Source organism: Podarcis gaigeae (assembly GCF_964106915.1).
Source record: "Podarcis gaigeae genome assembly, chromosome: 13".
Lineage (NCBI taxonomy): Eukaryota > Metazoa > Chordata > Lepidosauria > Squamata > Lacertidae > Podarcis > Podarcis gaigeae.
Genome location: NC_139689.1, coordinates 12,724,452 through 12,742,183, shown reverse-complemented (window position 1 = coordinate 12,742,183; position 17,732 = coordinate 12,724,452).

The window sequence follows — 17,732 nt, the reverse complement described above, 5'->3', positions numbered from 1 at the left end:
CTTTGTGCCCTTGATAATTTGATCTGCATTCCTGATATGCATATGTTCTGGGAGTATTTTTGTGAATGCTGAACAGATTCCATTCCTGGAGAGTATTGGATCCATCATCTGCAAAAATTGTTCTCCACTTTCACCATTTTCGGCAATGAGCCCAACCCATTTCCAGTTGAAATGGAAAAGTAACTGCACAATTCCCTGGTACTGAAGGCCTTCGTTGGGAACCATGCGATAAAAGGAGGGAACATTGACTGGATCATTCATTGGTGGTGGAAATGAGCCGTATGAAAACTGCAAGAAGAGGGGGATGTCCAGACAATTGAAATTGGAAACAGGGGGAACATATTGCCTCTTCACTCATTCTAGTCTCATTTATTTAATTATTTTGATTTCTTGCTTTAAACCTTGTTTTTTCATTTAATCTCTAAGCAATTTGTGATCAAAGACCACAATATATAGTATGGAAAAAATATTTTGAAAATAAATAAAGCACAAGTTATTGCCAAACAGATAGGTGTAAGCAAAATCAGAAATATAGCCTAAAACAGTAAACAGGTATAAAAATATGAAAGTATATAGATTCAGGTGATTCATATACATAAAAGAGTTTCCAATCCTATGTGCTTCTTATTTTTCTCATTTTTACTGCAGTGGAGGAAACCAAAACACTTTGTAACTTTTCACTAACAGTGATATACTGTTTCCCCTATTTGGAAAGCCAGAAAGAAGAAAATGAATTAATGTTTCTTGGTTTGTCTTTTTTTTAAGAAGTCAGAATAAAATAAAGCAAAGTATCCAAACTGGATAGTTAATTGCATCTCCCCTCTAATATAGCAGCTGAATGGACATTTTTATGAGCCACCATGAAGAAAATATAGAACTTCTGAGTGTCTAGGACTCTCTGGCTCTGAGTAGAGAGCAATATATTGGCAATAATGGCATTACACATTGACAATCTATGGCAGGGCTTGCTATGGTCAGTAAACAGGACTGGAAACAGGAAACAACATACTGATAACCAGCACTCAGGTGCTTAAAAATAGTTTGTTGGCCTAGATCCAGCAGATTCACCACCCTTCATGTTTGTCATATATTCTTTGAAATCTTGTCAACTAAACATAGCAAGTACAGCGAAGAAATGCTGAAGTGCTTCATTTTATATTGAACAGCCTTCAGCCTTGTATTTCTGCATGAATCTTCACATTTCCTAATGTGGAAACTATAGTCCTGAGGTTACTGGAGAATATTTTGTACCTAGCTTATATCTATTTAGCCAAGCTAAAATTTTATGCTTCAGTTACTGGACATAATAACCCCTTGGCCACATACCTAGGGTTAACTAGCATTGCTCTAAAGAGACGGAATTGCTTTAATGTCTATCTGAATATTCTATATGTGTATGGCTACCCCATAGAAAGGCTGAGTTATTCTTCTTTGCTTAGGAAATAGGCACTGAATGAGCATTTTTGTGCAACTGAAACTTCAGAGAGCTGCTAAACTATTACTCACTAAGCATATACTAGACATACAATGATATATGGCATTTGCGCAAAAGCTAGTTTGGGGCCTGGGAGTGAACCAATTCCACTGAATAGAGAAAGCAATTCCTCCCCACACATTATAAATCTTTGTGGTTAACTTAAACTGCTTATCATCTTCTCTACATATAGTAGTCTGGGGAAAGAACTTATGTTGTTAGTTTGTATGTATTGAATTTCTGGATTACAGTGGAATATTTTAGGATGCATCTGCATAATGGCATGTTGAAATGATTAATTTCCTCCCAGAAAAGAACTTGAATAATTCACAGATAGATTGAATAGAGTCAGAAGCAACACAAGCAAGACCACACTGGTGAGTGCACCAGTTGGATGAAATTTACCACTCAAAGAGTTGTTGCAATCAAAAAGCATCTTATTGATTGTGATTTATACAAACAAACCCTTCTCCCACAGCAATTTTTGGGGAATGTGGGGTTGAAAGCATCTTTTGGATAAATAAATCCTGCAGCTAATTGCAGATTGTGTCCCTGTGAATATTTTTCAGCTTGGTGTGTTGAAACTATGCTGTATTGAGAAGAGGCCAGCAAGATCTAAAACTCTCCTGTTAATTTTGTAGCATATTAAATTGTGTAATTCTGAGCTCAAACTGAATACATTTTCCTGTCAACTGATCATAAGATAATAAATTTATAATTAATTGGAATGGACCTTGCCTGCTTTTAACATACGGAAATAATTACTGGCCTGTTGCATGTCTGTGATAATCTCTGAATGATTTGTAAATATAAAAAGCAAATTGCCAGTACATTAGATATAATCAACTTTTTGGGAGAGGGGTGTAATCTAGAACTAAATAAAGTACATATACTAACATCAAACCACTGTCAACTTCAAGTAACTGTAGCCAGTAATCAATATCAAACTGTAAATTAGTAGCCAGCAAACACCTCTGTAAACTTTTAGTTCTGATGTAAGTTGCTCATACATTTTGCATACCCATATTATAACACAATGCAGTTCCACATATTTCAGACCCTTCTATATTTCTCCACCAACTAGTACTCAAATCACTACTGGAAAGAAAGGGGATAATTATGCGGCAGATTAAGGGAAGTCCCCATTGCCCTCACTTTCAGATCCTACCTGTGGAATCTTGAAAAGACCTAAGATGTCTGCCATGCGTGAGGAGGTAACAGAGGCAAGCCCCCCAATGATTCCTATTACATTTTCATGGATGCCACATTTGTAATTGGGGACAAACTGATGTGATTTGAAAAGCAGGTCCAGGGTGGTTCGGTAGGTCATTCTTGGGTCAGAGTAGCTGTCATAGATGTGGAACCCAAGAGTAACATTGGGCAAGATCTTGGGATTCTCGTTGATCTTGTCAACAGCAAAGACCAAAGCCAGGATGTGCTGGTAGAACTTGGTCAAAACACTGCAAATAAAGTCACTTGCTATTTCATGTGAATATTAAATAATGCACAAAGTCATTTTAACACATTATTTGTCCACTCTACATCTTGAAGATTCAGCTTCCTGACATGAAGGGAAAACACAGCCTGCATAACTAAGTTATACTGGTAAGAAAGTAAAATGTATTGTGTCTACCTTTTCCTGTATTCCTTTAGATTTGCACATCATAACTAAAGGAATATTTGTATTTGTCTTGAAATCAAATTATAATCTTCATTTCTCCAAACACATAGATTCTGTAGACATCTCCATATTTTGGCAAAGGCATTTCCCTAAATTTCACTTTCTTAGTCTTCAGAATTTCTATTTATTGTGTTGTTTATCACTATAAAGTACCAATTGCAAACATCCACTGAAGTTTGTAAAACCATTGCAACAAATTAGAATGATAACAATTGTTTGTCTAATGGTTTGGTGCCAGTTTCTATTTAATGGCTTGCTGCTGTGGTTTCCTTTTCAAATTTGATATAACTCAAGGTACATAAGTCACCATCATTCCACTAACAGGGATAAACAGACTAATGACAATTGAGCAAATGCACAATAGCTAAGTGAGGCAAGGATATTCATTCCCACAGCAATTCAAAACAAATCCTACAGAAAATCAGCAACAAAGAATCAGGCAGTCCGAAGCCCGTTTCAAAAGAGGCGGTTTTGCCTGAAAGTTAAGCTCTCTGGTGTTAGGAGCTGGCAGGTCTCAACACAGCAGGCCAAGTTGGTGTCACTATTGCAAAGTTTCAACTAGAAGGATTACACTGAAAATCTATGTGGAGCACAAAACACTAAGCCATTCTGAAGTGTCTGGGCAGTCAGGGGAAATAGAAAAGAGGAGGGGGGGATAAGATTGATGGAAGGATGTCTAAACAACAAGAAGATAATGAAACAAAGAATATACTTATCATCATATGAAAAACACATGAAATTGATGCAGTCAAATATATATGTAAACAACTACATTAAATTAAAGGCCATTTCCTTACAATGGGTTTTGATTCAAGAACTGAGAAGGGTGTTGTTTGAAGAGGACTGGTTGGGAAATGTAATGGATATGAGACACCATCCCACCAATCAGTAGATCACCTGGCTCATACCACTCGTGTGGAATATTTACAGGATCATTTCTGGTGCATTTCAGCTCACACACTTTGAAAACCATGCTTGAAAGCAGCAGGAGTTGCAGAGAACACATCCTGATGACAAATTTTCGCCCACAGATAAATTATCCCTCCTCCTTTCTACAGCCTCCTTTCTATCCAGCCACACTTGAATAAGATGACATAAGGTGGTAGCTGATTTTAACAAATCAGCTCTTTAAAGAATGCTTTGAATGCTAGGGAAGAAACACCGACTTGGTGCTTACTCCATACAAACAGAGAAGAGAAGCTGATCAAAATGACGGCATCTGCCTCTCTATTAATCATAATCTTGGAGGTCTGTGGAATACTACAGAGCTTTTCCCACCAGCTACTATCTTCAGGACAGCCACTAGTGCTTTGATCAGGTTGATGGATTATAGTGATTTTGATAATTACAAGGAGATAATCACACTCCTGCAATGTTTTTGAAATCTATGATGCATCCTGAGTTGCAAAAGCAAACATATTTGTCAGATCCAAAAGTCATGCATTTCCCTTGATTCAAGCTGCTGCTCCATAATGTCAGAAAAAGGAATACTACTGAAATTCAAACAGACCCACAGGGATGACATGAATGTGAAGGAAGAGTGTGATTAGAATATTGCTATGTTACCCCAATCTCCATGAGTGCTGCAAGATTCCAGAGGCTGCATTCACAATTTATCCAGGGCCTGTGTTTCTTTTTAGACAATGAGGCACAGCGTAGACTGTGGTGTTTTTATTATACATAGTTTATTTGCACATATAAGCAACTTTAGTCTAGGTGGAGGGGAATCCCAGCATTAAATGCCACAAACATAGGAACCAACTCCTAGGGACCATGGGGACTTTGCCCCCCTCTAAAAGATTTGAGGGGGCTGGGCCTCACCAAAATTGATGGACATTGCCATTCAAATGTTGTGCATGCACCACATTATGTGATAAATTATGTGGGGCGGGGCTTACCTGCCCACCCACCAATATTTTATTCAAGTTGGCAAACCTAGCCACAAAGTTCCCTCGCTTTTCCCACAGGCACATCAGGCTTGAGTCTAAAAACAAGAAAATCCACTGTGCTTTCTGTTTCTTTGTTATAGCCTGCCACAGTCACCCCAGATGCTCCTGGCCCCACTTCTCCTTTATTGCCCCGCTAACCGATTGAAAGCTATACCACCCCAGCCTAAATCATCCATGGTCCTTTGTTATCCTGTCCCTCTCCTGCACTGTGGCAGGAGGGTGCTCAGACCCCCTCAGAGCATTGCGCCTCCCTCCCTAAACTGGGCACAAGCTTACCAGGCTTTGGAAAGGAGGTTCTAAGGCTCTGACACAATCCAGAAGCCCTCCTGCCTCCTTCTCAAAACTGGGGGGGGGGAGCAGAGGTGTTGTGGGGTAGGCCATCAGGCAGGAAGAATAATCAGTCAGTCAGTCTCCTACATTCCCCTGGAAAGAGACATTCAGAGCTCAGTTTGCTCTAGATCGTTTCACAGGTTTTCCAGCCTGATGCCTGTGCTTCCTTCTTGACAGATCCAGACATCTAACTTGACCTGGAGAGATTCATAGCTGTTCCACCTCACCTTGACAGATAGGGGTAAATTTCTTTCTCTGTCCCTCTCATAATACTAGAACTCAGGACTATTCAATGCAGGTGAATATTAGATTTAGAAAGACAAAGGATAGTACTTAGCCTCAAAAAAACCCCTACCAAACCAAGGAATTGGCTCCCAGAAGATGTAGTAATGGCCACCAACTTGGCTTTAAAAGAGAATTGGACAAATGCATGGCATATAAAGCTATCAATGGCTACTACCTTTGAAGGTAACGTGCTTTTAATACCAGTTGCTGGGATTCAGAAGTGGGGAGAGTGCTGTCTATTCTTGGGCTTCCCTTAAGCATTTAGTTGGCCATTGTGAGAGCAGAAAACTGAACTATACAGGCATTCTTGGTCTGATCCAGCAGTGCTCTTCTTGTAGATTTATGTGCTAAACCGGGGTCAGCAAACTTTTTCACTGTCCCACAGACCTTGTGTGGGGCGGACTATTATTTTTTTTGGGGGGGGGGAGGGAGGAATTAATGAATTCCTATGCCCCACAGATAACCCAGAGATGCATTTTAAATAAAAGCACATTCTACTCATGTAAAAACACCAGGCAGCCCCCACAAATGTAAAAAACACACTAATTCCGTGGGCCAGATTGAGAAGGCGATTGGGCTGCATCCGGGCCCCAGGCCTTAGTTTGCCTACCCATGTGCTAAACAATGTGGCAAATTAAACGCAGGAAAATGCATCAAGATAAAAAAACGTAGACTACTTGAGCAGAAGTTCATATCCTTCTCTTCTTTCTTTTATTCTCCGTGCCAGAAATGATTTGACAGTGACTAAATAAATAAAAAAAATTCATGGCATCAAAACAAAACTCAAATTTCTGAAATATTTTATTTCCTTCAAAATGTCCAATACACTTTATGGCTCTCTCTTTTATTTCCATGAAGGTGATCTAGTACATAATTAGGAAGACAAAGACTTGTAATTTATCTCTTCTTTCGTATAAGTTGTTCTCTGTTGTTCAACTCAGGTCTCACCAGAATAATATAGCATTTTGGGAAAAAGATACAACCCAACAACCCAGCACTGGAAGCCAAGATGGAAAAGATCTCCACAGCCACCATGTATTTTCCACTTGTGCTCAGGTAGGTTGGGACAAATGATTGCCAAACACTGCAGAAGACCAGCATGCTGAAGGTGATGAACTTGGCTTCATTGAAGCTGTCAGGCAACTTCCTGGCTAGGAAAGCTGCAGTGAAGCTGATGGTGGCCAGGAAGCCCATATAGCCCAAGACACAGTAGAACATTAGGACTGACCCTTCATTACATAAGAATACAATTTGATGAGTAATTGTGTGTGCATCCAAATCTGGGAATGGTGGAGAGGTTGCCAACCAGAGAGCACAGATTCCCCCTTGAATATGGGAGCAGGATAGAATAATAGAATAAGCCAGTCGTTTCCCCACCCATTTCCTCATCCTGGATCCTGGCTTGGTAGCCATGAATGCCAAAACCACAGAAATGGTTTTGGCCAAGATGCTAGAGAGGGCCACAGAGAAGATGATGCCAAAAGCTGTTTGTCGCAGAAGGCAGGTTGCCTCATTAGGCATTCCGATGAACAGCAAAGAGCAGAGGAAACACAACAGAAGGGAGCTGAGGAGAATGTAGGTGAGGCTTCTGTTGTTGGCTTTGACTATGGCAGTGTCTCGATATTTAAGGAAGATGCCAAGCACCAGAACTGTGATCAGGGACAACAAAACTGCAGAGGAGGTTAGAACAATAGCCAAAGTGTCATCAAAAGCTAGAAAATTTGGAATCTTAGGAATGCATTGATCCTGACCTTTGTTTGGATATTGATCATCTGGACACGTAACACAAGTTTCCATGTCTGGGGAAAACAGAATATTTGAAGTTTAATTCAAAGAGCATTGCTCTCAAGAAGATCTAGGTATGTCTGGCTAGCCTACAATCACCATGGAAGGTTGCAAAAACTTCTGAACATTTCTTGTTTCAAAAAAGACATGCCAGAAATCAAACCCAGAATTTTCCACAGGAATTTGTGGGTTTGTGTATTGGTTTTTGACCACCTTCCAGCCACCTTTGGGAATAACAACCACTATACAGTGAAAAGAGAGAATCACTGAAACAATTAGGCATTCCGATGAGCAGAAGAAGCTGAGGAGATGCAGAGAATTCTACTCCTTTCCCCCATATGGGGATGGTGGACACGTTTGCCATGCCCTCTTCCCCTGCAAGAAGAGAAGACCCACCTGCATGGGTAATGGGACAATTTGCCCTATAGGAGAGGAGATCAGAATATTTAATCCAATCCCACACCACACTATCCCCTCTTTTCACTGAGACACCTAATTTGGGTGATGATACTAATTGGTCTGTGTCAAGGTGGGTTTTTTTTTTTTTGTTTGTTTTGCCTACTTCACACTATTGAGTGTTGTCTGCATGACTGGAGTTTTGGAAATTATCAGAGCCAGAGTAGAGTTTGGGCCTGTCAGGTGCATTAGGGTGAGCGCTGGCCAAGGGTGCCACAGTGTGCATGTCAGGTTCATATGCCCAGGGAAGACACAGGGGGTGTTTCCTTGAGACTTCCTGCATGATCACAGTGTGTGAATGGAACCTGGCTCAGGAGATTGGAGGGTTGAAATCCTTCCATGAATCCACCTCACCTTGCGGACTTCATTGGTTTGGGTTAATTTGTTTGATTTATTCTTATAGCAGATTCCATAGCTTGTTTATTTTCATAAATATAACCCATATTTATTGTTTCAAGTCTTGTTGAGTCTGTTGACAATGTAGGTTAGGCTTCCATTGTTGGCTTTGTCTATGACCCTGTCATGGTGTTTTATGAAGATGCCAAGCATCAGGACTGTTACCAAAGAGAAGAGGTGTAGAGAAATTTCCAACCATTACTGAAGTTTAATTAAAGGCTGGGAAATTTGGTATGTTTGGAATGAACTGAACTTTCCTTTTGTTTGGATATTGATCTTCTGGACAAAAATTTTCTGGGTATGGCAATTTAGAATCTGTTTTACCAGGAACCCACCTAATGTATACTTGACCAAGTCACCTCAAAAAGAAATAAGTGTGTTTCCTATTCTTCCAATACAGTTTAAACTTATGGATTAATCTCTTAACATAACACCACACGACAAGTTTCAGCCCTTCCTTCCTTCCTCTTTTCTTCTTTTACTTTTTTCTTTTCTTACAAAAAAGGGAAATAATTTACTCTAGATGATTAACATGAAATACCCATAAAACATATCTATGTAAACAATGAGAAAAATACATAGTACAGTACCATAATTTGAAAAAAACCTGCAATGTTAACAACAGCAAATTTGCAAAAGAGGAAATGTTTCTTTAGGTATATCTGAATACAATATTCCGTACCCTCTGCATTTGAGAACATCCCATCTGGACATGCAGCACAATCATAGCAGCAAAATTTCTGTCCCTCCTTCTTTTTCTTCCTGTAACCAGGAGGGCAATAGTCATTGCATACTGAAAGGGGTGGCACCTATCCAGTGAGGAAGCATTTAGCATTAATTAAGTGTTTTGAGGAATTCATCTTAGTCTTAAGATCTACCACCAAGCAGGAATCATAGCCGCACTATAAATTTAAGATACATTCATTGCACTATAACCATCCTAGTTTCTTGCTTTAGGAATGAATACAGCTCATTATAGAATTAACAAATCCAATAACAAACATACTAAATAAAATTAGTGAAAAGGCAGAAGCTAATGTAATAGAATAATTTTAACTGAAAATTGGTTGAAGAGATGTATTGTCAAATAATTTCTGATGGATGAAACTACAGGTAAATGCATGCCCTCTTCTAGGGACTACCATAAGGTAAAAAGGTAAAGGTACCCCTGACCGTTAGGTCCAGTCATGGATGACTCCAAGGTTGTGCATTCATCTCGCTCTATAGGCCGAGGGAGCCAGCGTTTGTCTGCAGACAGCTTCCAGGTCATGTTGCCAGCATGACTAAGCCGCATCTGGTGAACCAGAGCAGCGCATGGAAACGCCATTTACCTTCCCGCTGGAGTGGTACCTATTTATCTACTTGCACTTGATGTGCTTTCGAACTGCTAGGTTGACAGGAGCTGGGACTGAACAATGGGAGCTCTCCCCATCTCGGGGATTCGAACCGCCAACCTTCTGATCGACAAGCCCTAGGCTCTGTGGTTTAGACCACAGTGCCACCCGCATCCCTCCACCATAAGGTAGGGTTCCCATATATAATGGCTGCTAATCTAATTGGGTTTAATGGCAGGCCAGAGAAGTAGGTTTCAGAGTCCAGTCTTAAAGTATGGGCAGATTAAGAGTCCTGCTTTAGCTTTCTTTGCATCTCTTGCCATCTAGTTCCATGAATGACAATGAATGTTGATATTTGGCAGGCCGTGTGGGTATTTCCTCACCTGAGTCAAGCCTCTTTGCCATTTGATTCTGCCCTCATCAATGGTGAGTTTTTTCCCAGGAGGTGCCTGAGGATCCAGCCTTCCCACTTTGACCCTGATGAAGGACTGATTTGGGAAAGTGACCAAGTTGGTAATATCAAATCCAGCTACTAATTCTCCATGTTCATTAAATGTAATTTCATCTCCAGCACTGTTGTTGAATGAAATCCTCTGCAGGAATGAATGGAGCTAGGAAAGAAAAGAGAAAGCACTAAAATGTGTTGTAATGGTCTCATTCTGGGTTGTACTACTCCAAAAACTCCACTCACCTTTTCGGGTGGGCGGCCTTGCAGCCAGGCATCAGGGCCCCTGCAGGGATCTGGCGGCGGGCAGAGATTGACGCCTCCCCCAGTCACTGTCCAGGTTGTGTCACCAGTGCTGATGTGATGGCCTGGGATTCCGATTCAGAGGCTGAACCAGAGGAATCCCAGCCTGCACAGGAGTCCCCGACTCCAGGGCCGGCTGAACTGGGGCAAGGCCTAGATTCTGAGGAGCCTGCACCTGTGTCAGATCCTCAGGAGCAGGTACCAGGTGAAACCATTCTGGCCCCAGAGGTGCTTGTGGACACAGTGTCTACAGGTGAGCCTCCTCCGAGGCCCAGTAACCCTTCGGCCTCTCCTGAACTGCAGAGGCTTAGGGCAGAGAGGCGAAGGGAACTGGTTGCTCCCAGGAGGAGTGCTCGCCTTAAGGCCAGAGGAGGCGGGGCTCCTGGGGGCCGGGACCGCCCCTGGCCTTAGAAGAAGATAAAGGTCAGTCAGCCTGGTCCCAGGTTGCGGGAGCAACGTCGTTGTTGGCTTCAGACTTTCCAGTGTTCCTGTTCCTTGCCCGGCCTCCTGCTCCTGACCTTCCAGCGTTCCTGTTCCCTGCTCGGCCTCTTGCTCCTGACCTTCCAGCGTTCCTGTTCCCTGCTCGGCCTCCTGCTCCTGACCTTCCAGCGTTCCTGTTCCCCGCCCGGCTCCCTGTTTCGGACCTCGCCTCTCATCTTGTGAACTCTGACTATGATCACGGTACCTTCCCCCCGGGACCAGCACAGCTGAGCGGGCCCCACCTAGAGGTGGCCTCACTGTCCAATCAGCACTGCTGGGAGGCGTGGCTACAGGAATCTTAAACTGTGGCACAGGAATCTTAAACTGTTGCACCCTTCACCAGATCTCCCACTTTTTATGCTTTGCTATGACACAACCTCTCTATGAACAAATGTCAGCTGCCATATTGTTGGGTCTGGGTAGGAATTTTTTCCACTTGGCAAATTGGCACCAGCCATTTGGTTTTCACCTACCTTGTAGCAATCATCACAACTTTGTGGAGTTAGGCATTGGGTAAGCCTTTGTTTGGATGGAGGGGAGTTGTAGCCTTCACCTGCCCCTTCTCATTAAGGGTATCTTGCTAAAGGGATCTGGGTCTGTGGATTCTGTCTGATGCCCAGACATGGGCTAGGGCCATGCCACCCCTGTGGGGACCCCTTGGGGTGACCCTATTTAATGTAAGTCATAGGGCTCCCCCTATTGGTGGTTTGCCCTTAGATGGACTCCCTGCAGATGGGTGGGAGTTGTTGCCAGCTGTTGATGTGTTGCATATGGAAACCTGTAGCAATTAATATCTCTTTATATATATATATATATAAGAAATATAACAATTCCCATTTTTTATACAATAGGATTGTATTTGTTATCATTGACTACATTAATCCTGGAACATTTCTGAAGGTCAGTGGTGAAAAGTCCTTAAAACAGATGTGCGAGAGTTACATGTAAAGATTCAGACTTGTATACAAGCTGGACGTATGCCTTAAGATAAATCAGTACCTGCCAGGCTTCCGTATTTTGTGGAGACAAGCTGCTTCTGACCTCCTTGTGGCTGGCTTTAGCTGAGTATGCGATATGTAAGACATGTGCCAGAGCATACACAGCATTATAGATGCTGTAGCTGTGGCCAGTCATGCTCGTTTCAAAATAAGGTGTAGGAAGGCTTTCCAGCATTTCCTCTTCTGTACATATTTTTCCAGTGATTGTGGACACAGTGGAGTTTGAAAGTGAACATCCGAATGCTTGTTGCCAGAAATCTTTTATAAAACCATCTTCCTTTGCCCAATTAGGATATATACCCCGAAGAAAGTATTTGAAGTCTTGAATCTCCTCTGAGTGAATTGCAAATGAGATGGCACCATGAAATGTTTGTATTTCTGTGGTAATTAAGCTTTGCCACCTATATAATGGAAAATCTATTTGGGCTGTGGTAATCCAAACTTTAGGTCTAGTTCTGTGTTGAGAAAATATTACTTGCATTATTCTGGATGCTGCTATAATATTCCCTGTAAATGTTATGGCTGCACTTTCTCCATATATCAGAACTGCATTGGCTTTGCTTGAAATGAAAGCTGGCATTTTAAGGCGTATATTGTCAATCATTTCACGTGCATTGGTGGACAAATGCATTGTTTTTTTACTTCTGTCTGTGAATGCTGAACAGATTCCATTCTTGAAAAGCATTGGCTCTATCGTTTGCAAGAAACGCTCTCCACCTTCATCATCCTGAGCAATGAGCCCCACCCATTTCCACTTGAAGTGCTGAAATAACTCAATGATTCCTTGGTACTGAAGGTCTTCATTAGGAACCATACGGTAAAATGAAATGAAATGAGCTGGATAATTCAGTGTTGGTTGAAATGAACCAAATGAAATCTAAAGGGAAAGAAAAAGACAGACATTTTGGAATGGTAACAAAGGTCATAGAATCATAGAATCATAGAGTTGGAAGAGACCACAAGGGCCATCAAGTCCAACTCCCTGCCAAGCAGGAAACACCATCAGAGCACTCCTAACATATGGTTGTCAAGCTTCTGCTTAAAGACCTCCAAAGAAGGAGACTCCACCACGCTCCTTGGCAGCAAATTCCACTGTCGAACAGCTCTTACTGTCAGGAAGTTCTTCCTAATGTTTAGGTGGAATCTTCTTTCTTGTAGTTTGGAACCATTGCTCCGTGTCCGCTTCTCTGGAGCAGCAGAAAACAACCTTTCTCCCTCCTCTATGTGACATCCTTTTATTTGAACATGGCTATCATATCACCCCCTTAACCTCCTCTTCTCCAGGCTAAACATGCCCAGCTCCCTTAGCCGTTCATCATATTCTCATTTACATAATTATTTTCATAAAGTTACAGTCCTATATATCCCCAATGTTCTTCTGTTTAGGACGATGTCCCCCACTTTTAACACCCACACAGTAGTTTTCCATTCAATATTCACCCCTCCAACATTTGGAGCAACCTTTGGTGAAATTCTCATTACTCAGCTCCTACCTGTGGAATCTTGTAAAGACCCAGGATATCTGCCATGCAGGAAGAGATGTCAGAACTTAGCCCCCCGATGACTCCTATTACATTTTCCTGGATGTCACATCTGTAGTTGGGGACAAACTGATGTGATTTAAAGAGCAGGTCCAGAGTGGCACAGTAGGTCATCCCTGATTTGGCATAGCTGTCATAGATGTGGAACCCGAGAGTGATGTTGGGCAAGATCTTGGGATTCTCATTGATCTTGTCAACAGCAAATGCCAAGGACAGGACATGCTGATAGAACTTGGTCACCATGCTGCAAATAAAGTCACTTGCGATTTCAGGGGGAAATGAAAACAGTGTACTCTGCATCAATTTAGCAGTATTTGACAAGTCAGCTGCCTAAGTATGGAGAGAGGGCAGAATCTTCTAAGTTAGTCAAAGTTAGACTGCAATTTTTTAAGCACTTGTGTGGTCAAGAGATTGGTGATATTACAAGTTGTCCATATGTTTTTGACATCTCATCTGGGAACAATTCCCCCGCAAAGCTGCTTTTAGGGTTGGACCAGAACCTAAAGTAGCCAGAGCCTTCCATTCTCATTTTATCTCTTTCTGCCACCCAGTTTTCTCTCCCTCTGTCTGCCATCTCTCTTTCCCCTCTCTGAAAATGCCACCTCTCTGAAAACATGGAGACAATGTGCTTAGTTTTGAGCATTTCATTTTCTGATCAGAAATAGGGTCTTTTCCTCTTTTCCAAAGCAATCAGAGTACATTACAGTCATCCTTAGAATTACAAATATCAGTACAATGAAAAAGCCTATTTACTTACAATGGGACATCAACCCAGAACTGAGGAGGGTGTTCATTGAAAAGAAGTTTGGGGAAAATGTAATTGATATGAGTTGCTACTCCACCAATGAGGAGATCTCCAGACTCGTACCACTCATGCGGAATATACACAGCACTGTTTTTCACACACTTAATAGTATTCACTTTGCATACCATATTTGAGAGAAGAAGCAGGCAAAGCAGCATCATGACATTAAACTCCCCCCTGAACATGGACTGTCCTGTTTCAGGCTACAACTCCATTCTGCTCTCTTCTGCCTGAACTAAACATGACACCTTGGGTGATAGCTGAACTCTTCTAATGCACTACTCAGAGAAACATTAATGCACCTTATCCATAACCACAGCAGCGTAACAAAATCATGGTTTAAATTTGCATGGTTTGAATGACAATTAAGAGACAGAAATTGAACAATCTACGAAAGGATAGGGTGCTTTTTTTTAATCAAAATGACAGGGCCCCATTTCTCTGTCCCTCTGTCTCTCTGTCTCTCTCTCTCTCTCTCTCTCTCTCTCTCTCTCTCTCTCTCTCCCCCTCTCTCATATCTCTAATCTTAGCAGTTTATGGATTTCTGGAGTACTTAAAACCATTTCTGACTTGAATTCTTTCCTTTCACACATACACATTGGAGCTTTCATCTTGTGATTTCAATTATAGTGTTTTAGATAATTACAGAGAAGATAATCACTTCTGCAATGCATTGGACTGCTGAAAATATGTTTGTATAACTACTGCAGAAAACATATTTCTCATACCATAGAATGTATGACTAGACCTCCAGCTGTCATCTAGGCCAATGCAGGTGGTCCACATCTACTAAAACTCAAAAGTTGGCCATCTGCTTTAAAATTTGTCTGTTTAAAATCCTCACTGGTGAGCATACCAGACCCCACCCTATGTAAAGCTAAAGCATCCTTTTTAAAAAATAGAAAATGAAGCATAAATCTATAACACTTAGATTCAGATATAATATTTATGTTTGTTCAGTTTGCAATCACCACACCACTGGCCTATGAGAGCTTCCTATCTGTCACTATATTTGAATGAGATCCAAACACATACCAGGAAATTCAGGTTATACAATTAATGTTGATATTTTGTGCATCTGCAACAACCCTTCAGCAAAACTGCCCCTCCCCAAATCCAACATTTTATGATAAGGAACATGATGAGGAAACACATCAGAAAATAATATATGCTTGATGCAATGTTCTCAAACAAATCAGGATGAACACTCAATGAACAGGTTGTCTTGAAGTAACCTATCAGGGATATATTTGGTAAGGTATCCTAGTGTTACATGTATACACCAGAACCCTCATACACATATACTGCACACAAGAACCTCAACATACTCTTCTGCAAGAAATAGAATAACTGGTGTGGAGGTAATAAAAAACAACAAATGTCTGAATGTGTGTTTGTTGCAACTCTTATTTCCAATAATAAGCACTAACAGCTTCATTTGTGGGGGCCCTTTGCAGGACCGCACGCAGCACCTCGGACCATCTGGGACCCACCAGCTGGTTGGGCTGGCCTGCCTCCCTGTGTTAGTCATTGGAGGTTCCCGCCAAACCTCAGTTAGCCAATCAGCCCTTCAAGGAGGCAGGGCCAGTTGCTTAAATAGGAAGTGGGGGTGGCAGCAACAACCATGCAGTCGGCTCTGGAGGTTCACCCATCCAACCCTCCCTTTGTCTAATACTTGTTTGCAGGTTAACCATTTTCCGTTCTGTTCAGCGGGTGCTGCTATAGTCTTTGGATGGTTGCTGTTGAAGAAATTTCCCTGCATTGGCAGGTTTTGCCTTCCCTGTAGCAATTTGTCACAACTTTGGCAGTTTTAGGCATTGGGAGGAATCCTTTAGTCTATCTTCCCTAAATGGGGTGTGTGTGCGAAGTGGTGACTCACCCCCCCCCACGGCAGTGATTCTAGGGTCCTCTCTTAAAGGAGTCACTGGCCATACACTGAAAGCTTGTCAGTGAACTCGCCTGCGTTGTGTGGATACGGGGTGGGCTGCCAGCATACACAAGCGCCTTGCTGTGCACCCTCCCATATCTCATTCACCTTGAGGAGCCCCCATTTCCCTAGCAGGGGGGCTGGGAGGGATACACGCCCTCTGCCTGAGCCAAGGTCTTCCTACATCTGAAAGATTTAATAAAGTTGTGGCCAATTTTTAATTCCATAACCCGTTGTCATGAGTCATTATTCCTTCTGGTGGTCTTGCGGGGCCGGGGGGGGGGGTCTCCAAAAGCTAAAAAAGAGAGTGGTTTATTACAAGTAAATATAGTGCACATGCTACTTTTCACTTGGTGGATCATCACCTTGTTGTGGAGGCTTCCTCGGTCAAACCACTGGCACCCCTTAGACAATGTGATTGTCCAAGCTGAAGATTGCCATGATGTGCTCTTTATCAGAGCTATGATGGGGGCCGACGACTGCTGGAGAGGTCACTGATTAATATTCTCCATGATGGCTATCAAGATTATACCTCAACACAGCCTTCAAGGAAGGAAACCAAGGCACAAAATTCAAGCCCTTCAAGATCCTATTAAGTGGGGTTGCTTTCAAATGACTCTTAAGGACCATCTGCTTCCCGAGCTTCCTGATAACATTGAGGAACACTGGACCAAAATTATCACACACTGGAAAGAATAAGGATTACAGCTAAAGTTTCTCACTTGAAACTTTATAAATTACCTATTACACAGACACGAATTGGAATCACAAGATTGTAGCTGTTATAGAAGGAATTACTATATCTGAATGGAATGGAAATGATTAAAATTTTGGAATGCAGAAAATATGTAGAAGAATGAAATCATCAACTCTAACATGCGAGGGGGCCAGTTTAATTAAATTCTATAATTTGGCATTTGGCATTAATAAGATTATTAATTGGATGAAATTGGTATTGTCATAATGAGGCTTTTATTGGAAAATATATATATATATATATATTTGCTTTCGTAGATTTTCACGGGTACAGGAATGCAGGTTTTGGTGTCCTCGGGTGTCTTCCCGTGTAAAAGTTGGGGTGTCTAGGCGACGTTTCGACGAGGTCTCACTCGTCATCTTCAGGCTGGTGCTTTCGGCTTCTTGTTACTGGAACAGAGCGGGATCTCAATGTTTGAGTTCCTATAAATACTGTAGAGGGGGTGTGGTGTCTAGCCTCCAATGTTCTGGGCAGAGAGGAAGTTCCCAGGCTAGTGTGCCTTTTCTTCTTTTGTTCCTTAATTACTTGAGAGATACCTTGAGTGATTTCTTGAGTGATATCCTGAGTACCACTTAGGTGGGTCATTAGGTGTGGATTAGTTGCTAAAGTCTTTGTGTCTTGACCTCTTGAACTTTGTGAAGAGTTTTCCTGAGAAGATGGCTGTATTGCACTTAGTTGTGCTTTGGCTTGGCTTCGTGTATAGGGGCGAGCTGTGGTTTTGTGGCTTGTGTCAGCCAGATCTGTGTAGGGATTGCAGGGGGGTGCAGCATCCGGAGGTGCCACCAT